At 38.6% G+C, this 25,142-nt stretch overlaps 1 protein-coding gene across 4 annotated transcripts in view; it reads left to right on the top strand.

Moving 5' to 3' along the window:
• Window positions 1–25,142, top strand: part of LOC149080327 (bridging integrator 2-like) — a 428,403-nt gene that overhangs the window by 303,142 nt on the left and 100,119 nt on the right. The window lies entirely within an intron of this gene.

Genomic DNA, 25,142 nt, shown 5'->3' with positions numbered 1-25,142 from the left:
AAACCCTTCTTAGTTGATCTCTACGTTATGAAATAAAAATTCTGACCAAATTTCATGAATATAGCTTCAGCAGTTTTGGCTTGGCATGATTTTCTTATTATAATTTTGAACCCTTTTTTGCCCCCCCCCAGGGGTCGAATTACAAAAAACCCCTTCTTAGTGAGTCTTTACGGCATGAAACAAAACTTTTGACCAAATTTGATATTCATAGCTTTAGTGGTTTCGGCTAGGCAATGATACAATACAGGGTGGGCAAAAAGTCCATAAAAATTTGAAAAATAACTGAAATAAAAAACGGTTTTCATGGTTAGCATCGCTTGGTCACAGGAATTCTTTTAAGACAGGAGGAAAAATAACTGAAAAACAGCCAATAGGTGGCGCTGGTACGAGCAACTTTGGTGGAAATATGCAAATAAGATGGTTATATACACACATAAGAACTTGCACTCCTAGTCCATAACCAGTTTACTGTTATAAACCGTGTATGTGAACAAGGATGCTGTGTGCAAAGGATAAAGCTTTGTTGGTGAAGTTGATTTGCGTGCACCAAGAATCAGCGACCATTGCCTTGTATAAATTCGGGTTCAGAAGAATGTGAGGGCAGGAAAAAAGCCTATAACAGTGACAGGCCTCATAAAGCTTGTTCAGCGGTGTTTGAGGAAACTGGAACACTGGAGGATCGTGTAAGAGCCGGACGACCATGTTTAAAGAAGGCAACGTTCACCACGTGTTGGCTGAAATGGAAGCTTTAGCGTTCAAATCAGCTACAGGGAGCAGCAGTGCTCATGAAACTGCCAGAGGCTTAGGCTTACCACCATTCTCAGTATGCAATATTATTCATGAAATCCTTGACCTGTACCCGTACATACTGCAGTCGTGCCATGGATTTTTTCCAGCGGATACCGTACAGAGGGAAGCATTTATGAGATGGGCTTTCTCCAAAATCGAACAGAATCCCACCTGGGTCTTTAACATCTTGTGGACAGATAAAGCTCATTTTTTGCTTCATGGCGACATTAATACCCATAACTGTCACATCTGGGCGATGTCTAATCCACATGAGTACACGCAGAAACCATTGCATTCCCCGAAAGTGGCAGTGTGGTGTAGGTTCGCAGGTTCGTTCATCATAGGACACTTCTTCTTCTTTCAACAGGTATTGCAGGTTCCCATGGCCTCCTCGGTATCCAGATTTGACACCAGCGGTCTTCTGGTTATGGATATATTTGAAATCCCGGATGTATCGATCCGGTCTATCCATTCTGTCAGAACTGAAATATGACGAGAGGTGTCATGTATACATCTGGACCTGCTGCACTCTGCCGTTGCTGGATTTGTGACTCACCTGCAATGTGTTATTTTCTGTTGTGGTGATCATGTGGAACACATAGTGCTGTAATAAACAATTTGGGGCATTCTGTTCATTATTTGTGTATCTTTTCTTTGACTTGTGTACATCAGCGCCACCTATTGGCTGTTTTTTTAGTTTTTTTTTCCTTTCTTAAAAAAATTCCTGTGACCTAGCAATGCGAACCCTGCAAACAATTTTTTATTTCGATTATTTTCCAGTTTTTATGAATTTTTGAAGTTTCTACGGACTTATTGCCCAGACAGATAGCTTCCAGTAGTTTTCATGTGCCACTGTGTGGTAATATGATGGGCTTGCACTATAAGGACTTAGGTTCAGTTCCTACAGGTAGCATAGTGATGGTAGACTGAAGTTTACAACTTTTACTTTTTTTCCATAGTTCCAATCATTGAGGCGAGAATTCAAGTTGATTTCTTCATTAAAAGTATGGCCACCGAGAGCAACAGATATGCAATGGTACAAATATTTAATTATTACAATTCACTCACAATTTTAAATATAGATGGCAGTGCTAAAAAATTCATGCACAACACTAGATATGCACTCAGACTGTTGGGTACTCTCACACTTCCAGCACAACTCACTCAGTAGTAAATTATCTGTGACGATATACAGTCGCCCCCCCCCCCCCCCGTATTCGCTGGGGTTACATTCCTGGGGTGACGGCAAATATGGAAATTCACGAATAACGGAAACCATAGAGTTTTTTTTTTGTTTACCTCGTTTATTGAACATCATGAGAAGAGCAGGGTGACGCAGAGGTAGAAGGGAAATGTAAAAGAGGGTGCAGCGGTTGTTGGCGATGCTTTCTGAAAGGATATTGTGATTTCTGTTTGATGTTTCTTCTTCATATCATCAAGTATGTTGGAATATGTTGACAAGGCTTCCTCTATTAATTTTTCTGCATATGAAGGACGTACCATAAAGGCATCGGTGAACTTGTCTTCTACTTAATAGCTGCCACGGCTCTAGTTATGACAGTAATGGCATTAGTGATGGTGTAATTCTTCCATACCTTCAAGACATTTTATGGATTTGCATCTTCTATTGCATGTACAATCATCTCCATTGAGTGGCGTGTATAGTGAACCTTGAATGTTCGCTTTACCCCCTAATCAAGGGACTGAATGATAGATGTTAATTAGGAGGCATATAAAGGGGTTCCACACCATCAGCTTTGAACACATTGACATCTTGTTGTCCAAGAGCATTATCCAGTATCAAAAGAACTTTGAATGACATGTCTCCACTCGCAAGGTACCTCCTGACTTCCGGAACAAAACACAGTTTAAACCAATCCAGGAAAAGTGCTTTCGTAGTCCAAGCCCTTTTATTGTTCATCCAAAATACTAGAAGCTTTGACATCCTTTCTCTTCAATGCTCGCGAATTCGCAGATTTGAAAATTACGGTGGGCTTTACCATGTACCCATACACATTTGCACAAAACAACATAGTAAGTCTATCTTGAAGTCATAGTAAGTCTATCTTCAAACCAGGCGCTCTCTTTTCTTCTTGATTGATAAATGTTCTTGCTGCATTTTTTTCCAAAATAGTACAGTTTCGTCAACGTTAAACACCTGCTGAGTTGCATAACTTTTTTCTTCAATAATTTTCTGCAAAGTCTTTAGAAATTTTCTAGCTGCCTCCTGGTCGGCACAGGCTTGATCGCCAGCAATAATTAGGTAATTTGAATCGTTTCTTAAACCTATCAAAACTAACTTTTACTTGCATAAAATTCTGATGAAATAGACGTTTTACCAGTCCTTCCCTTTATAGAAGCGTAAAATATTATTGCCTTTTCTGTTATATTACAATCAATTGGAATACCTTTTTTGTAGCAGTCTTGTACGCACAAAAAACAACATTTTCTGTACGAGAAACACATGGATCCAGTAGGTGATGCAAAGTTTTGTCTGCCTCAGGTGTAGCTACATCCACGGTTGAACGAATTTCAGATTCCTTTTTCTTGATATATCTCACCGTAGATTCCGTAATGGTGGGCCACAGCAGCAGCGATTGACCTACTTTCGCCAAGCATAGTCAATATATCCAATTATTCTTGTAAACCTTTCACTTTTTTTTGTCTTTCCGAAGCATTATCAATACACTTGAAAAATGAGCCATCCTAAACACACACAACTCAAATTTTGTAAACAAAACACGTGAATGACGATTGCTGAGTGTTTCCAAAAAAAAATTTCCAATGAAGGAAAAAAACCGCGAATACGGAAACCACAAATATGGAAACCGCGAATACGGGGGGCCGACTCTATATAGATAGAAGTCATGCTCGGTTCGAAAGAAAGATAATTTGCATGAGCTGATTACACTCTTGCAGATCAAAAGCAGAAAATTATGGTACTTATGCTAGCATGGTTATTTTATTTATAGCAGGGTTTGGTTTAAACCAAGTGGGTTTTTTTAGCCAAAATTTCTCATTCCTACCACATTTTTAAACCTTGGGATATTTTCTGATGCTCTCTCTTCAGCAAGGTCATGAATGATTATTGCATCACACCTTTATATGCACTTTTGATTTTCCGCATAGAAGAAACAGCAGTGACCAGGGGCGGTCTTAGGGCAGTGCCTAATGAGAAGTGGTGCGAAACACGTTAGATATACTTTATTAGAAAAACATCTTTAAGATACGTATTTAAAAAAATAACTAAAATATACATGAAAAATGACAGAGATCAGAAAAAAATTGGAAGTTTGAAAGCATAATTACGGTTATTGTTCGAAAAGAAAAGAATTGGTGGGCAGTGCACCTATATACGTACAGTACATAGCGATTTTGGTCAGATAAAAATACACATACACTCTCTCTCTTGAACTCTTTTCGTTTGCCTCTGAAAGAGATTTCGGGGAAGATGCAATTTCTTTCTCTTTTGTCGTGCTGTAAAAATAAAAATAATGCAGGAATCGCCCTCGGTCACCCAATTTTTCTACTAACGAGAGCAAAAGTGTTTTCCTGTGTTGTGGGGAGTATTACAGGAATTGAAGGTGTCTTTTCATGCGGGAAAGATTTTGAGCTGAAGGCCATTCATGCCTCTCTTTTCCAGACTTGTATTAAAAACGCAGAATTGAATCGCCAACACAGTACTGTATTTAAAAAAAAATGTGGAATAAATATTTAAAAAATTAATGAATTAAAACCTATAATGTGCTGACTATTTTAAATAGGGATCCTGTACTTGGACCTCATTCCTACCTGCCAGGAGAAACAAAAATGTGCTCACACGAGAAAACCCATGCACTTTGGCACCCCCAATCACGGGCCAGTCTCCCGACTCAAACGAAACTCCAGACTTTGCTATTAGTTCAACCAGGGGCAGCTCGATGGTACTGCGTGTGCTCTAGAAAGGCGTCATATCCGAAGTGGAAACACAAAAAAAATTAGGAAAACTTATTTGTGCCCTCTCTAGCAGTGGCGTCAACAGGCCACTGTTAGAGAGAACTGACAGAAATTTCGTTCGGGGGGGGGGGGGAGAACCAAAGTGATAGAACAATAGATTTGGCCATCTTTTTCCCTTCTTTTGGTCATTTGTTCAAATTTCAGAGGCGTACCAGACCCCCCCAAGTCCTCCCCCTCACTATGGCCTTGGGCGTCAAGTCCGAGGTAAAAGGGCAAAAAAATTTGACATATGTTCTGACAAAATATCGCTGTTCCTTTGAACGCATCAAACAAAGCGATTGAAACAAAAGTTTTTTTTTAATTGGGGGAGGTCAGGGTGCCCAGAAATAGGTCCCGCTCTTGTAGAGATTTAGTCTCGAGGCGCCCCTGAGTGGAACGTGTGTGGACTTGAAAATTGTAACAAACTGTACATACACAACTGAACATCTTTTCGGAGTTTCATGGATCTTGTTACAGATACCCTGTGAGTAACGGCAAAGCCTCCTATGAGGCTCCTAGACAGTATGACGGGACTTTAAAAAGACGTCTTTTCCCATTCAAGAAACTAATGAGGAACGTATGTTGGAAATTCAATTTGATTTTTTTAAACAGCTTTGTAAATCAGATTCCATAATCATGACCTCCCCCCCCCCCCCCAATTCTGTTTTTGAAACTGAGAAAAAAGTTTTGAGGTGCAAAATATGTATTGCTTTATTCCATTGCGATCGTTGTCCCTAAAATATGCTTCACAGCATTATTTTGCACCTTGGTAAGGTACTAGGTGGAAGAACGATGGTATGTCTCACCAAATAGATTTATTAGCCGCTGTGGTGGTCGAGTGGTTATAGTGCCGGACTCGTGATGCGAGGATCCGGGTTCGAACCCCACAGTGGTGGTCGGCTGAAGTTGGTTTTCTGTGGTTCCCAACTTCAAGGCGCAAATGCGAGCCGATCTCCCCGTTAAAAAGTCTCGCCACAGAGAGCAACAGTCCTACAACGGTAAATCATTCAACCATAACACTTCACTCATAGTTAGAAAAACTGGGGGCAGATGACAGCACTACACATAACAAGCATTACACAGAAACAAACTTTACGTCAGGTTGCACTACACGTACACGCACATTCCCGCATGTACCGATTCGTTGGGGGGTTCCGCGGGGGGGGGGGGGGTGCATGTGTGATGTAGCAGTAGTAGGTAGGGCTTCCAAAAAAAATGGCTCGGGGATCCATGATGTTCTTGAGTCAGCCACCTCGTTGGGCAATTTGCCTGTTGTGGCGTTGTATTTGTATTTGTATTAATTAAATAGTGTGCCAGTTTATTAAAACATGCAATTTTTCCACTATGTTATATATTATTTTGGAATACGAATCATTGTGTGAACTTAATCTAGCTGCCAGTACTTATAAGTTAAACTTATATATTACAATTTGAGGTGCAGTGGAAAACATATTTGATACAAAACACATTGGAAAACATTTGGATTGGCAACAAGAAAAAAAGAAGTTCGGGAACCAGAGGGATTTTTATGACCATGTTTTAGGAAATGGAAAGACAATATATGAAAGAGAAAAATGTGAGATTTTCCAGAAGCAGATTGAGGGGTCTTCTGTTGCCATTAAAAGGAGATGTAGAAAGAACAGTTGGAAGTTACGATTAACTGAGCAAATTCAAAATAATAGAACCATGGATCTAACTCTTTTTTTTGGAACAGTTCGCTCTGTAGAAGTGGAGAAGTCGACCAGAGTTACGATTAACTGAGCAAATTCAAAATAATAGAACCATGGATCTAACTCTTTTTTTTGGAACAGTTCGCTCTGTAGAAGTGGAGAAGTCGACCAGGGCCGCAACTGGGGGGGGGGGCAGGCGGGTCTGGTGTCCCGGGTGTTGAACCAGAAGGGGGTGCCGAATTCACACTGCTTCTTTTACATTACAAGGGGCGCCAAAATGCCGGCTTGCCCCGAGTGACAATATATCTAGTAGCGGCCCTGAAGTCGACAGTAATCATAGAGTTAGAACCAATACTATAGGAAACTGGACACAGGCATGTCTGTCGAGTCAGAAGATAGGAATATAAAACGATTGTTATTTCCCGTTTTTTTATAACTTTTTCATGTGGGGTTGGGCCATATTGATTGACGTTTAAATTAAAAAAAAAACAAAGAACAATAGTGAATATACGTATAATAGTATATACGTATTGTGAGAGACTGTTGACACTTCAAATTCTTAAATAGGGAGGGGGGGGGTGATAGGATTTTCGAGGGGATATTTTGGTGACAGAGCCCTGCTTTGGAGTGATCGGTCAGCCAATGAAGGATGCTGGAAGGTCGTAATCACAAATCAATGTTGAGATCGCTTGACAAGGTATGCCAACCGACTTTCAAGAAGGATCAAAAACTTCAATATAAATTTGATCGAAATAAAAATCTGGTGATCCTAGTAAAATTTTCAATTTTAATTTTTGTTGCATTAGTTTTCTATAAGATTTTTAAGAATTTTAATCATCTTGAAGAAAGTCATTTCGAAAAGGCAAGTCATCTTTTTCTGTTAATCTTGAATAAGAATTGAACAAAACCTATCAAATTTTGATGCTTATAATCCGTAGATGCAAACTTTGCTAGTGTGGGGAAAAAAAGGCACCATGTATAGTCCACAGCGGATTTCATTTATCAATATAAAATCACTCTCAAGAGGGGGGGGGGTAGTTTAACACAGTTTTGTAGAGAAAATGTCAATTTTTGTACTGGCATCGACCCCATCTATAAATATTTAAAAAATATATGTTTTTGTAATTAAATTGTTAACGTAATTATAACTAATAAAGCCTGTAACTATTCTGAGGCAACTTGGGCGGTGCAACCAGCTGAATTGGGGAAGGCGCTTGTATCTCCTCCTTTTTCTGAGCATAACCATTTCAAGGAGACTCCAAGAAAAGACTGCTCCCGAGGAACAGACCTGGGGAAGGGGCAGGGAAGAGCATCATGGGCCCCTGGGCCATGTGGTTTTCTGAGGCCCTACCTAGTAAATTCTAGAAATTTTTAACTAGATCTCATTTTCGTGACGACTTGAGGTTTCAGGGCCGCTCTCAGGTGGAGCATTAAGACGGCATTGGAAAGGGTTTTTTTTTTCTCTGTAGATTTTTTTTTTAACCTCGGGGACTTCAGCTTTAATTTCAACAATAATGCACAATTCTTGAAGTTTGGGCTGAACATCCCTGATGTTAAAAAAACAATATCTAAAGTGAAAAGAAGCAACTCGCACGTTTGCGCATACAGGGTTAGATCCTGTATGCATAAACGTGTGAGGTTTGCTTCTTTTTCAAGGGTTATGCATAATCGCCGGTAAAAGTGATAAATGTTGCAAAATTTATCAAACTTACCGAGGCGATTGGTGATTATGCTTTACCGATTCAATGCATCTACCGTAATATGCATTTAACTCTATATTTCATCAGCTTCAAAAAAACCATTTCAAATATAAGAAGATACATATCCAAAATTTTTCTTATGCAAAATGGATTTGCCGCTGCCTCCCCTCCTTGTTTTGGATATGTAAGGTACACTACTTTATTTCCATATTTCCATGGATATATATATTGACCTATATTCCCAATTAACCTACCTATTCTGCTGCGTATAGTCCGTAGATTATACGTTTAAAAAGAAATTACGTTGAAATAAAAACAAAACGTTGGTAATGAATTTCATCGAAGTTGCATGAGAAGAGTCTTAACTTTGAAGCGTCCTTAGTGGGGATAAACCATTGTGTCTTATCCGCGGCTTTATTTTTTTTCGAGAGAGAGGTTTCATTAGTTATTATTACGTTAAAAATTTATTAACAAAAAATTGTTTTTTATATTTATAGATTGGGTAGATGCCAGTACAAAAATTGACATTTTCTCTACAAAACCGTGTTAAACAACACCCCCCACCTCCTCGAGAGCGATTTTATACTGATAAATGAAATTTTCTCATGTGGGTGATATACCGCTGCGGATTATACATGGTGTCTTTTTTTCCTCAAACTAGCAAAGTTTGCATCTGCGGATTATAAGCAGCAAAATTCGATAGGGTTTGTTTAATTCTTATTTAAGATTAACGTCGAGGAAATGACTTACCTTGAAAATGACTTTAAGATGATTAAAATTCTTATAAATCTTATGGAAAACTAACACAACAAATATTAAAATCGAAAATTTCACTAGGATTGCCAGATTTTCATTTTGATTGAATTTATATTGATATATTGAGGTTTTTGGCCCTTCTTGAAAGTCGGTTTGAAAAAAAAAATCAAATTGAATTTTCAACATACAAATACAAATACAACGCCACAACAGGCAAAATGCCCGACGAGGTGGCTGAGAAAAAGATGCCCATGAAAATATGGATGTCATATATTTCAAAAATATAGCAACCCAATTAAAAATGCAATTAACAAAAATTGTAAACAATATATACACATGATAAAATATTATACAATGCCCATAAAGAATACTTATGGTTGTCTTATTCTAAGTACAATAGCTTCTCGATTTACCCCAAATGTTTATCGTATTTCTTTTTAAACGTGTCAATTGTGTTACAATTTACTACCTCCGGGGGTAAGCTATTCCATTTATTAACAACCCTATTAGAGAAAAATTCCCTGCGACACCATAGCCTTGCATTGTCCCTCACCAATCGATACTGTTGTCCCCTGTAAAAGCAGTCGATTGGGTGGTGTACTATAAGTTCATGGTCCATCCTATCCATCCCATTGAAAATTTTGAACACTTCGATAATATCTCCTCGACACCTGCGTTCATCCAATGTAAACATATTCAAAAAATGAAGTCTGTCTTCATAACTCAAGCCCCATGTGCCAATAAGGACACGCGTAGCTCTTCTCTGCATCCCTTCAACCAAGTCTATGTCCCTCTGTAGGTATGGTCTCCAAAGCCTTACAGCATGCTCCAGTCTAGGACGAACTAAGCCTCGAAAAAGCGAAAGAATGACTCTAGGAGAACGCGAAGAGACCTTTTTAAAAATGATACCAAGCATTCTATTCGCTTTTTTGACCACCGCTGAACATTGTTCAGAAAACCTAAGCCGCTCGTCAATGAGAATTCCCAAATCCGTGATTCTAGTTGCATCCGGATAGTGACACCATTCAACACGTAAGAAAACCGTGGGTTGTTTGAACCAAAATGAGCGACCATGCACTTATCAACGCTAAACGTCATGCTCCATTCATTTGCCCATGGTGCAATCCTGTTTAAGTTGGTCTGGAGCAACACCCTATCATTTTGATTCCCGATTACCCCCATTAGCTTCACATCATCCCAATCAATACCCTGATCGAGTTTATTGATAAAAAGTGAAAAAAGTATGGGGCCAAGGAAGTGTTCCACATTAGTTTCTTGAAAGAGAAAAGATGTCTTTTTTAGAGTCCCATTGCGGCCACACCTTACCAAGGCCTCCTAGACAGAGATACTCTCTCATAGGAGGCTTTACCGTTACTTACCGGGTATCTAGAACAAGATCCATGAAACTCCGAAAAGATGTTCAGTTGTGTATATTTACTGTTTATTGAAATTTTCGATACACATATACGTTGCACTCAGGGGTGGCTCGAAACAAAATCTTTACCAAAGTGAGACCTATTTTTGGGCCCCCTGACCTCCCCAATTAGAAGAAAAAACATGTTTGTTTCAATCCCTTCGTTTTGATGCGTTCAAAGGAGCAGTGATATTTTATGTCATAACATATCATGTTGAATTTCTTTTGGCCTTTTACCTTGGATTTGGCGCCCCTCCTAAAGAGGGCAGAGAAATAAGTTTTCTTAATTTTTTTTTTTTGCGTTTCCACTTCGGATATAACGACCCTCCTAAAGCGAGCAGAAATAATTTTCTGTAATTTCTTTCACCCTTTTATGCCGGATTTGGCGCTCCTACTAGAAGGGGACAGAAATCATTACCCCTAATTTTTTTCGCCTTGTCTACCTCAGACTTGGCGCCCCTCTTACAGTGGGCAGTGTTTACTCCTGCAGGGGTAAACAAAAAGAGCTCGAGAGAGAGAGAGAGAGAGTATTTTTATCTGACCAAAATCGCTATTGTACTGCCCATCAATTATTTTCTTTTCGAAAACTAACCGTAATATTATATACACTCAAACCTTTTTGTTTTTAAAAAAAAAAAATTCTTATCTTGTTCATTATTCATGTATAGTTATTTTTTTAAAATAAAAATGTATCTATTAATGTATATTTAACGTGTTTCGGCATCCCTTCTCATTTGGCGCCCGGTGCAATTGCACTGGTCGCACTGCCCTAAGACCGCCCCTGACAATAATGACTAGCAAAAATTGCCTCCTCCGACACATCACTCTGGATCCGCACCTGGGGGAGGGGGGGGGGCGCTGACTACTGATTTTGCACCGGGCGCCGCTAGCTCTAAGACCGGCCCTGGCAGTGACTTCATCATTTCACCTGCTAAAGGCAGGTGGTTTTATTTTTCGATAAAGACAGCAGCTGCCCCTAAAGGCCTGTTTACACAAGTTAGTGATTAAGTAGTTAACTAAATTTTAGTCTGTCCCAGCGTAAGTAATTAAGTTGTAACGATCATTGGATAATACAAGGCAACCCTCTGGCACATGTGCATAGTGCCTACAGGGCCGTATTATGCATTAAACAAAATAAGCACCTGCTTAGGGCATCAGGAGAATGGGGTGCATCACAAAAATGATCCAATCATTGTTTCTAAATGTATAATTCTTCATCTCCCTTTAAATGTACAATCCTACATTGTTTTTAAATATTTTTTTTCCAGCTTTAACCATCCAGTAGAAATTCTAAAATTTTAGGAACATGTATAATTGAAGGTTTTTAATCGGAAGTGGGGTTGTCCCCCGGGCACTGGACTAAAAAGGGCGTCAAGTTTACTCTCTTTCTGTTAAAAATCACGAGGAGGGGATGCCAAAATGGGTACAGACCCCCCTGCTCTAAGTGATGTCAAGTACATTTTTGTTTCTAGTTATGAACCTGCGAGTGACACATAAGCAGAGAAACTGAGTTAATTGCAAACAAGAATTCACATTAATGCTTAGTTTTTCGATTGAGATTTCGCTTTATTTCTATAAAGTAAGCCCAGAGCTGTCAACAGCATCATAGGCCCCCCGGGTAAAACAAATTTTTCTCAGCCTCCCCCTCCTCCCCCCCCCCCAACACAGCTGTAAATATCTGGCTCCCCCAATATGCATACTCACTCTCCCCAAAATTTTAACCAGATCAAATTGCTATGGGGCCTTTAAGACACTTCAGGCTCCCGAGCCATGCCACCGTAAGCTTTGTGCAAAAAATTTTTCACTTTGTCTAAACACCCAGCCACCCTACCCCACCTTAAAATACCTGCTTTCCAAATAGCCTATTTGCACACAAAAATTGTGAACAGATATAACTGTCGTAAGGTGCCATGCATTAAGATAAAAAGTGAAAGGGACGGGGGCACCAAAATTACTTGAGTGCTTAGTGCCTTCGTTTGGGTTAATCTGGCCCTGAGTGCCTACTTATAAAAAAAATGAACTGGATTCTATCCTGCTTGTCTATTTAACCACTTAATCACTTACCAACTTGACCTGTGTAAATGGGCCTTAATAGGTACTTAATAGGGACATAGGTACTAAAGTACTTGATGACAAAATTTAGTTTACTTAATTACTTAACTCATGTAAACAGGCTTTACAGCAATGGTTCTTAACCTTATTTTGCCCATGGCCCCCTTTCAACATTTTTGCACTTCTGTGGCCCCTTATGACAATAATTCATCTCTCTACCCCCCCCCCCCCACTTTACCCGTTAGAAAATAGCTGTTCAAATGTTTTGCTTGTAAACATGTTTGATTTTTTTTTTTTATTTATGAAAATAATGGTATATAATAAAAGTATAGTAAACGTGATACACATACAATACAGGGGAGGAGAATTAAACAAGTAAATCAAATATTATCACAAAAAATGAGTAACTTTGCCTGGTTTTAATTTATACAAAAATTGCCACGTTTTTAAGACAAATAAATTCAATTGGTCGAATGGTCGACGCGTTTCGGCTCTTCAATGGAGAGCCGTCATCAGGACCTCGTGGTCAGAACATCACTCTTCATTCGTGTGAGTTCTGACCACGAGGTCCTGATGACGGCTCTCCATTGAAGAGCCGAAACGCGTCGACCATTCGACCAATTGAATTTATTTGTCTTAAAAACGTGGCAATTTTTGTATAAAGTAAATCAAACACTACCAGGCTCTTACACCGAAGTTATTTTGGCATAGTTTCCCGAAGGACGTGGTTGTGTTGGGAAAAATTCCAGTCGGTGACAAGGCAGAACAAGTCCTCCCTCACCAGTCAAGCACTCCCTCAACATGGTGGTTGTGTTGGGAAAACAACAACGTGGTTGTGTCGGGAAAACAACAACGTGGTTGTGTCTGGAAAAATTCCAGTCGGTGACAAGACAGAACAAGTCCTCCCTCACCAGTCAAGCACTCCCTCAACATGACATGAGGCAGAAAATATAGCTAAACAGCCAGGCACAATGCTTGGTGTCCACAAGAACAGCTATATGAAATATTTATAGAGAGTATCTTGATGCAGAGAATATGATGCAAAAAAAATAAAAACTATGTATATTGATGCTGAGAATAAGGGATGCAAACAAACACATGGTAAAATCTTTTAAAGCTCATGATTTATCGGAATTGGATCATTTTCCATTACTATTGGAGTTGTTCCAGAGAACAGGGAGAAGGGAAATCTAAATTTTTCTGGAGGCCGCGTTATTTCTGGAGTAAAGAGGTGCCTGACCAGTACATTGGTCACTTAAAACTGTTTCTCCCCAGTGTTGACAGTGGAGTTGCTGGGTGGGATAGGCTCAAACACGCGATCACATATTTCGCGGAGAGTTTCGGAATGGTTTCTCGAAAAAATTCATAATTTGCATGGTTTGATGAAGAGTGATTGGGGGCCCTCAAAGATCGCAATCATGCCTTAAACATTATGCACACTTCTAACTCGAGTGAGGCCATCATCGAATTTAATTCACGAAGAAACCTGGCAAAAAAAAAAAAAAAAAAGGATTTTTTGGATCAGATTTTGAATGACCCAGCTGTATTGTCTGATACTAGACTTTTTTGGAAATTTATTGATAGTTTCAGATTTAGAGAGAATAATGCTGTACCTTTTTACTTAAACTGGGTAAGTTACTTTTCTGCACTCTTTTGCAGACGTGGCGAGGATCTTGGATATAGAATATTTAAGTCATGTCAGGTTTGGAGTGATTATATCTTAGAGAGGGGGAGTTCGAGATTATAGATGCCCTAGATTCATTGCATAAGGGAAAATCTCCTTTTTGAGATTTTTTGGAATTGATAGTGTCCCTGGTGAATTTTTTTTAAACACATTGCTTATTGCCCAATTTGTTGTCTTTATTTAGCGCATACTTCAACGGTTGTCCAGTTGATCCTGACTGGAAAATGAACCTGGTATCCCCCCTATATAAAAAGAGCTCAAAATCTGAACCATCCAATTATCGCAATCTTTCTTTGCTCTCATCTTGTTCTAAGAACTGTGCTTTTATTTTATATAAACGTTTAACAGAGTGGCTTCAGGATCGGAATATTGTCTCGGAATTTCAGACTGGCTTTAGACAGAGTTACTCGACTTTGGATGTTATCTTCACCCTGGATACTGTACTACGAAAAATTTTAAGTAGAAAATGCCAAAAAGTATTTACGGTTTTTGTTGATTTCATTAAACTATCAATTTGTTATGATGCAAATACCTAACATTGGCCATCAGTATTGCTGTGTGACCTGGTAATGTTGATTCATCATTAATTTGCAAAGCAAATTTCATGGTTTTCAACTGGGAGACAAGTTGGTTTTCTACATCTTCTGCCATTTCATTAATTCGTTTTGACACCATAGGCGGAGATACGGAGGAGGGCATTGCCCCCCCCCCCTCCCAGCGTCAAATGTGGAGTCGACTGATCCTGTATATATGCAAATATATGTATATATGAATTGACATCATCATCGTGCCCCCCCATGAATAATGACCTTGCCCCCCCCCCTCAGGCTTCCAAGTCAATCTCCGCCTATGTTTGACACTGTTGAATTGCTCAAAGGGATGGATTCAATAACTTCATGAGCATTTTGGTTCATGACAGTTTTAATTACCACCAACACTGCTGTCAAAATCAGGGATTCCCCAATAGTGTGAGGTTTGTTTTCCTTGGCTATCAGTTGTGATATCTAGTCAGGGACTCCGGAAGTCAGAAATGATTGGTGTTGCTCAAAGTATATGTGAGTCATTTCTCTGTACAGGCCATAATATTTGCATATATATTTGTCTGACCATACATCCCTTTTTTGAAGTAGGGTGTCCCGTTTTTTTTTCGAATCTGATTTTAGCGATGACCCATTCTTCAACCTACTTTAGTAGTAGTGGTAAGATTTTTACTACAGCAAAATGTAACAAACCTATGCAGGAGGGGGGTATAGGGGTCCCGTGTCTGCCCCAAGAACAGTGCATGCCGTCAAGTGCCGTCAATACCACCTGTGCCTCAAGAGAATGCGGACCTCACAAAAATGAGAACCAGTTAAAATTTTCGAGAATGTGTCAGGTGGAATCTCGAAAAAATCGCTTGGCCCTGGGGCCCATGATGCTCTAAAGACAGCCTTGCCCAAGACAATCAAAAATTAAAATTATTTTTTTGAATAAATTAAAATATTGAAAGAAAATATCTTTACTTGCTATATTTTTCAATTTCTGTTAATTTAAAATGTTTTCTGAAGGTAATGAATTCGAAATGTCTCTGGGACAGATGCCCTGTGGCCTCCTCATAATATTCACATAAAACTTTGAAAATCTATTATAAACCGATAAAGTGGTGGAAAATGAGTTCAATCATCAATCAATGATGGTTTTGATCATCAATTCTTTAAAACCACGCTAATGCGTATTCTGAAATCGAATAGTTCTATCGTATGCATTTTACAGTTTTTAATCAATGATTGGATTGGATTTTTTGTTGATTGAATTCACGTTTCAAGTTCTCCGATAATTTAAATTGACAACCATCACCACACAGTAACGTTGCTGGTCATATGAGTATAATCTTTCAGAATATTGGGGGAGCTTACATTGAAAACAGAAAGAACAATTACATAATGCAGGGTTTCTCGAACTGTGTGCCGCGGCACCCTGCAAAGATTTTCCGAAGAGACTGTTAAACTGCTCTGAGGAGCAGCAGATAAGCGTGATTAGGAAAAGAGATGCCGCGGGTGGAAAAAGTTTGAGATAAGTGGCCCCCCACACATCCTCCAACGCTGCCTGAGTTAAGATCTTTGACGGGCCCCCAGGTCAAGTGATTTTTCTGAGGCCCTATTAGGCAAATTATCGAAAGTTTCAGCCAGATCTAATTTTTGTGAGGCTCCTCTTCTCTTGAACCCCCGAGCTGTGCCTGGGTGGGCCCCATTCTTTTTGATGGCACTCTTGCACTTACCTAAGGGGCCCGGTGCGTCTCAATAGTTTCGGACACGAAAAATGTTCACCCGATTTTATATATTTGGGGGGGGGGGGAAGGGATCGGTATCCATTATTTCAAAATATACAAAAATGCTCTGAGATATCCATACAAAAATTGTTAAATACACAATTAAATAAATTAACACAAAAACTGGCGAAAATTCAGCACTGAAGGTAATTTTAAACTAATGAGAGAAAATAAAATCCTGAAACTGATAAAAATTTTGGACTTGATGGATCAAAAATAATTGAAAGAAATAATTCCTGCACAAATAAAAATTCAGAATTTACCGGGGGGGGGGAATTTCAAAATTTTCGACAGAAATAATTCCAGAATTGATGAAACTTCAGAATTAATGCAAGAAGTAATTTCGGAATTCATGAAAGCCTCCAATAGTTTACTGTGAGTGCAGGGGCCCACAAAGCACGGTGCTCACATCACCTCCCGCTGGCTGAGATTTTTGACGGCCCCAAGCAGAAGCGGATTTAAGGGTAGGCGCACACCTTAGGCCACGTAAAACCCAAATGTTACACCTTTTCTAATTTAAGGGGGGTCCAGTATTTACTTTTGCGCCCGAGGCCTCAACTGACTTTTACTCGCATCTGCCCCCCCCCCCCCCCACAAGCATAACTTTTCACTGGCCCTTATGTAGTGAATTTACACCTTGAAAACAACCCCAAAAAATTATGGTAATTGTCCCAGGCCCTGGGCTGTTCCCATGTCCGTCCTACGCTTGTGGGGTCAAATGCCGAACTTGACCATACGGAAATCGGGCGTCGACGTCTGCACAACAATTTTACCAAATTTAGGGGTTGAACTTGAAAATTATTGGCAACATTCCCAGTTTAAACGACAGCGGATGGGTTTTCTACAGTTAATTACACAAAAGAAAAAAAAAATGTAATTTAGATAAAAGCAAACTTACATGGGGTAGAATCTAGTTCATCAATATGTCCTTCTGAAATCTTTGAACTTTGCAAAAAACAAATCTCAAGCTTTTTTTTTTTTTGCTCACATGGGAGCGTTTCATTATTCCAATAGAGCAAATTTGTTATTACTGCTATCTGACATAAATATTTCAATCTTACACGAATGGCAAGGAATGGTTCGATTCTCTACATGCGGCTGGTCATCCGACTGACATTTTGAGCAGAAAAAAAAATTACACACCATAGGAAGTCCAGCCAGGGCCACAACCAGGGGGAGCAGACGGGTTCGTGCCCCAGGTGCTAGACCTGAGGGGGGGGGGCGCAAACTTCATTCTGAAACCTCGCCTTCAACATTACAAGGAGGCCTCAAAATGTGCGCTTGCCCCGGGAGACCATAGGAATTCGTATTGCTGTACACTTGCTGTTTTTCCCCCTCATGTGGTAGGTATACTGTATATCTGTTCAAGAGAACAGCCAGGGAATTTTAGCCGCACACTAATTGTATGCTATCAGCGGCTCTCTTTTCGCTGAGTAAAAAGAGACCAACAGCTTCAATATTGTTAAGTGAACGCATGTGTTGAATGGGTCTGCAAAACAACTTTTTCCTCTCCCTATAGAAATATTTGGTTCCGAGGAAAAAAAAGAAGCTTATTCCCCTTTGAAGTTCAGCAGCTTGGCGAGTAGCACAGATGTTTTACTAGTCTCCAAGGAACGTGGGATAACAAGTTTTCTCATGGCATTATTGTCTTCAGGTCATTTTCTGTGGTGCAGACAATGGCAAACCGTGAACGCGCAAACAACAGGGTCATCTGGTTGTCAACATAGAGAGCCCTAAAGCAGTAGAATATTTTCGGGGAAAAGGGACGGAGAGTATGGAAAAGCATTTCCCACCCCTGCTGTATTGTTTGGGTCTCATGAAGACGGATACTCAAAAATACGAAAAGAAAAAAAAAACAATTAAAATACTAGTTTCGAGGTGGAAGGGAGGACCAGAGACATGTTTCCCTTCCTTTGGGCCTTTCAACAAAATGAAGGATTTTTAGTGCGATAAAGATTTTCAAGGGAAGAGGGATCCTCTGAATTCTTATAATTTACATTTGCGGCTGAAAGCCTTTGTTCTGGGAGGGTTTTTCATCTTTCCCCTTGTATGATTTTTAGGCTGAAAAATTAAAATAATATGTACCATAATAGTGAAATAAACTAATTAGTTATTCGTGGAAATGTTTGAAAAATGAAAGGGTAATGAATATATTCTCACGGCCTGGTACAATTGATGTCACAGCACAGTACCGGGCCGTGGCCCGGCGATTGAGAAACACTGTTTTAGATGATAACTTCATGGCGATAATTAAAACGTTGTGTATATTTTCTTTTTATTTGAAGTCATTTATGTATTTTTTTTCACAAATTATCCCTCACACTGCCAGAAGTCGGGAAAAATGGAAAAACAAACGTCGAACCATTTTTCCTTCCTCTTTGAATCTCAATATATAGCATCTCATTTCACTAGGATGTTTTTTTGAATACACGTTTCTATGTCTGTATTTGTTTATTTAAACTTATGTTGAGCTTGGAATTTTAATTTTGATAATAGCACTGGAATAAACAATTCTGCAGTCTGATTTTTTTTTGCTGTATAAACTTAGATAACAAAGCTGTCATTATTGCATTTATTTATTTATTTTTGTATTTGCTTGTTAGTAAACTATTAATCAATACAGTGGAACCTCATTCATACGACGTTGAAGAGGCCGCAAAACAGTTAGCTGCACAAATGTGAAAATCACACACCTGAAACTTATTTGAAAGTTACTATCCCCACCCCCTCACCTCATATATATATATCTCAATGAAAATATAAAAATAAATAAAATAATTTCAAGCACATTTATCATTTAAAAAGGTCTTACTTTTGTTTGTTTTGCAGATTGGTTTCTATAATGCAGATACGATGTATTGAGACCTCCTCTAAGATTAACACCAGCAGCTTTTTAATGGTTTTCTAAAAGAAAGAACCGATACTGTTCAATACTGGCCTATTATTGATACCGTTTACTGAAGAAATATTAATTAATATTAATATAATTACTGAAAGAAATAACTTTAGAATTGATGAAACAAATAATTTCGAAATGTGTGAAAAAAAAATAACTTGTAAATCAATGAGAGAAATAATTTCGTAATTTGATATCAATTGTTTCACAATCAATAAAAGAATAATTGTGTAATTCTTGAAAGAAATAATTTCAAAAAATATTGAGAAGGAAAATAATTTTTGAATTATTGAAATAAATAATTACATAATCATTTAAAATGATTTCAACTTGAAATTAATCTCAGAATAAGTTAGTTGAAACAGTAATTAATCAAAGACTTCAGAATAATTAATAAGAATTAAATGATAAAATAAATAATTTTAGAATAAATGAATAATCTTCAATTATTTTTGACCCTCTTTAACTTGGGACCTAATTTGCCACTTCTAATCAGATAGCATTAAATTACGAGTTGGTGGTCCACAGGCTTTGTGGGAAGTTTCGATTTGGCCCGCCATGTCTGAAAGGTTGAAGACCCCTGCTCAACTAAAAATTAGGTCCAATAATTTTCACAAGTCAAAATGAAATTATGTAGTGATTATTTAATTAAGGAATTGCAGTTTTTAATTTTTTTTGTTACAAAAAACAACCGTTCCTTTTTTATATGCACTAAATTAAAAAGGGAATTTTTTTCCCATTTTTCTAAAATAATAAGAATCAAAAATGGTAATGGGTTAAAAGTTTTTCGAAGAAGTCGACAAACATCCCAAATCACAGAAAATTGGGTGAGAGGAAGGTTTCTTAGCTTCACTGGTTTCGGTTTTCAAAATGAAATTCCTTGTTTCATTTTGTGGTTTCAGACAAACTAAAAATTAGTTTATATTGAGTGAATAATTTTTTTTAGATTACCCATGGCTTCCTCAGCAAAAAAATTTTTTAACAATACTCAGTCGAGTATCTTGGCTATGGATTCATTCCATCACCACAAGAAAAAACATTTCCTATGCATTTATTATGTATTAACACGCTTTCCAATGAAAGCATGTGTCCGTGTAAGTTGCAGAAGCATTTGGAATCGTCTCATAAAGACAAGAAGAGTAAATCATTACAGTATTTTCAAGAATTGAGAGATAAATTTGAAACCAGATCGACAGTGAAAACAATGTTTTCTCTGAAATCGATTGTAAATGACAAGGTTTGATAGCCTCTTACGAGATACAGGGAAGCCAGAACATATTTGCTCATGTTGCTAAAGCAATACCAATCATTTGAATGGTATTGCTCAGCACAATACCAATCATACCAATCACCATTTTAACATAGCTCAAATATTGCACTGAAAGCGATTTTCTTAAATTATAATTTTTGAAGACATCAGTGGGACCCTTTCCGTGTAAGGAGCATAGGCGGAGATAGACTTGGATGTCTGGGGGGGGGGGGGCACGATGATGTCAATTCATATATACACATATACATTAGATCTGCCCACTCCACATTTGACACTGAGGGGCTTGCTCCCCCCTCCCTGTATCTCCGCCCATGGTAAGGAGTTGCATTGCTGTAGCTCTTTCTTTTTATTTGCAAGTCATTTCAGGTCCAAGGGACTTTCCCATACATTCTATATGTCCATTAAGCATGAGTATAAAATCAGCATCATAGAATCTCAATACTACAATGGTAGTCACAGCAACAGACTTGAGACAGTACATTTTATCGCTGATTTCAGACGGATCTCAACCCTTTGAGTGGCATTAACAAGATATCTTGCCTCCTTATTTTAGCATTGGCAAGCCCAAATATTTTGTAAAGTTAATCCCTCTCTCAGTGGAACACTTTTCCCTATGCCAATAGTTCACAAATTTTTGTCAACCATTGCTCCTTGCCTAATTCATGATTCGTCACCGGCTCTTCAGGATAGATTAATAGATATTTTCCCGTATAAAAGAACGTCTTCAAAAAATAAATAGGTGCACAAATCAATATCTCAAGCTCGCCACACATAGGCAGAGATAGACTTGGAAGTCTGGGGGGACCACGATGATGATGATGTCAATTCATATATACATTTATACATGAGATCAGTCGACTCCACCTTTGATGCTGGGGGGTCAATGCCCCCAGGGCCGTCTTAAGACCATCATGGGCCCCCAGGTCAATTGGTTTTCCTAAGGCCCTACCTCGTGAATTCTAGAAAATTTCAACCGAATCTCCTTTTTGTGAGGCCCCCGGGTTGTGCCCGGGTGGGCCCATGCCTTAAGATGGCACTGAATGCCCCCACGCCCCTCTGTATCTCCGCCCATGTCACCATGACACCCCACATACAGGCTGGAGATGCCTCTAGAAACAGTGACGCACACTTTGAAAAAACTGCTCTATACCCATTACTTTTTCATTACTTTATATATACTCATTTACTGCTGAAAATCATAACGAAGCTTATTGCTATTCTGCAGTGTAAAGGGTTAAAAGGCATTAGTCAATAGTCTTATCAATGTAGTTAAAAAATACAAAAAAAAAAGTTGCTGAGAAAATAAAACTTGTAAAATAAAAAATAAATAAATAAATGCAATAATGACAGCTTTGTTATCTAAGTTTATACCGCAAAAAAAAATCAGACTGCAGAATTGTTTATTCCAGTGCTATTATCAAAATTAAAATTCCAAGCTCAACATAAGTTTAAATAAACAAATACAGACATAGAAACGTGTATTCAAAAAAACATCCTAGTGAAATGAGATGCTATATATTGAGATTCAAAGAGGAAGGAAAAATGGTTAGCATTCATACCTAGAAATTGAAAAAAAAAAAAAAAAAAGACTTACTCTGGTCACCGCCAATGTGCCAGTAGTGGGGTTCAAACTGGGGTGAATCCACCATGATGCCCACATGATCGCAGTGGTTATCACATACTACTAGATTGCAGAAGCACAGAGGGGGGCCTGAATCCAAAAAGGTTTAGGAACCACTGCTTCAAACTAATCAGTGTGCGCCAGAAATTGTCGTATGTGTCCGTAATCTGTTTAAGTATCTCTGAGGCGTGTTTGTAATGCCACTGCTCATCTTCTGAATCGAAGTGAAAATGGCAGGTGTATGAATCGATTGAAATATTTTTATGCTTTATTATCTACCGGCTTCCTTTGGAGATACTATTTAAAGGGGAGTTCTCTCTCTCTCTCTCAGCTCGAAGTTGAACTTAAAAAGGCATTGCGCATAGTATATGTATATTTATTTCTAGTGAAATAAATTCATTCCATATTTTTTATAACAAATCAGACGAATGGAAATATGTCTAGTAATGAATGGTACAGACTAGCGCAAGGGTTCCCAAACTTTTTCCATCCGCGGTGCCCCGTTTCTTTAATCAATGCTTGGCCGCGGCTCCCCAGAGCAGTTTAACAAAGATTCTCTTTGAAAAACCTTCGGGATGCTCCGCGGTGCCCCCGACAAAGGTTGGTGACGCACAGTTTGAAAACCCTCTGGACTAATAAGTTCTTGGATTTTCCCCCTCGTAATTTGACCAGAGGGCCTTCGGGTAAGTAGGCAAATCTCACGATGCCATAGTTCATATTAGAAAGTATCGTAAGCCCTCGGATAAGCACTAATTGAAAAACAGTAGATAATTTTTTAAGAGTAGACTCTCAACGTTTCGTTGACACTTTCTGTTTTTCTGAAATAGTATAAGTATGTATCTTCAGTTACTTTTAAACTTTCCTCATAATACGTAGACAATTCCAAGCCCAGTCCAAGTGCAAAAGAGACTTCATGAGGATGAGATCCAGTTAAAATTTTCGAGAGTGAACTGTTAGGCAGGAATTTCTGAACAGGTAGAGGGCCTTAAAGTCACTTTGATGGTCGTAAGACGGCCCTGCGTAGACCACCAATGTGTTGTTGTGGGAAATAAAGAAACAAATAACGCCCGGAATTCTGCTTTAAAAAGCGATGAGTATACACATAGTGCGTCTTTATTATTTTATTTATGAGATATTCAACGGATTCTCAAAGTGTATGTGCTTGTGGCTCATCGTCACCCTTTTTTGAGGAACGTCTCAACGTGTTGGTGTATTGATGCGTGCTCATTCAGTTCTTTGTAGTGGGGGTTTTTTTTTACATTACGCCAAGGGGTTCTCAAACTGTGCACCGCGACACCCTTGTGCGCCTCCAATCTTCGTACAAAGGTTTTTCGAAGATATTTTTTGTTAAACAGCTCTAGGGAGCAGGCGGAGCTTGCGGATAAGCATTGAATGGGGGAAAAGGGCACCTCGTGTGGAAAAAGTTTGAGAACCCCTGCGTCAGGCTATTCTGGGCAGTCACAGATAAATGATGACGAAGTCGGGAGGAGGGCCACGGATGCCAAAAGTTTAAGAAATACTGCGATTAATTGGAGGGGAGACATGTCATGAGTTAACAAACACACCTGCTATTTTTGCAGGGAATAATTTCGCCGATTCGACACACTGCTGTATATGCATAATGATGAAACAAACAGTGATTCTTGGAAATGAGAAACTACACCATGAAAAAGGGCAATGTTTCTGAAAAAGTCACATTTTAACATAAAACTATGTACTATCACCATATATAATATAGTACAATATATTGTCGTACAGATATAGAAGAATAATTTTCTCTACATATCAGAGCGCTATTGGCCCAAGATTATAGGTTTTTTATTAACCCATTTTCAAGAAAAACTCCTCCAGAAACCCCTTTTGTGCTCCAAAATCTTGGGTTTTTTAAGGCTCCAAAGCTCATAGCTGTTTTCCACTTTTTTTCAGTCTTTGACACTGCCCTATACACAAGCTAGTAGCTCTTGCTAAGGCAGACTACCTGCAGATAACGTGGCATTTCTAGGCGTTATGAACCTAGCTAAGTCCCCCATTCACAAAGTGATATTTCTAGCCTAGAAACTCTAGGAACTCAAGATCTACTTAAGGTGCCCAAAGAAAAGGTGATACTTCTTGGAGCTTGAATCTTAGCCATTACTTCATAGGTTCAATGTTCTGTCCAATATAGGTTCCCGTTTCTAATTTCTTCAAAAGGCACCTTAGTCAATGCTCTTGGTGGCCCTTCAGAACAGAATGAGCATTTCGTGAACGTCATATCCTCATACCTATGAGAGGTATTTCTAGGAACTCTATCAAGAACGACCAATAGCAATAAAAAAAAGAAGTGGGCAAGATTCTGCCCTTTAATAATGGTGGGGAACAGAGGCTGATCTGAACATGCTTCCATATGAAGAGCTTGAGAGCAATTGTCAAAAATGGTAATGAAAACCTCCACTGTTTTTTCCTTCTCTTAAGGATTAGCACAAACCCAATCACTGTGAAACTGCAAGAGGCACAAATATAAATGTAGATTTTTTCCTTACTCATCATTTTAGTCAATGAAGGTAGAAAATGAAAAAGTCAATATTTTTCAAGTTTTTTTAAAGATCAAAAGTCATTTATAAGAATGGGCTCCAATGTAGGCATAATACATAATATTGATTGGGGGAGCAATCGCTCCCCCCCCCCGGCTATGCCACTGGATATACATATTTTTCACGTTGATGAGTATTTCGCGTATAAGTATAGAGGTGAATAGTTCCCAAATTATATTGTCAAGCTCCACACTCCACGCGAACTTGATCAGGCTCTGAACAAACACACATTAATTAATTTATCATGGCAAATCCAAAAAGCAAAGTGTGTAACTATTTTTTAAATTTTTATTTCTACTAACTAAATAACCAGGGCTTGGCAAATAAAAAAATAATTTCGGTGCAGCCAACTTTCTTAAGAGTGAAGTATAATATTTTATTCAAAAAAATGGTACTAAATTGTTTTTTTCATTTTGCTAGAACTTAATGACCCATCC

This window comes from Pholcus phalangioides, unplaced genomic scaffold (genome assembly GCF_987345545.1).
Source record: "Pholcus phalangioides strain wild (caught in Gottingen) unplaced genomic scaffold, Ppha-v1.0 ptg000011l_1, whole genome shotgun sequence".
In the NCBI taxonomy this organism is placed as follows: Eukaryota; Metazoa; Arthropoda; class Arachnida; order Araneae; family Pholcidae; genus Pholcus; species Pholcus phalangioides.
This window is presented reverse-complemented; position numbering and strand designations above follow the sequence as displayed.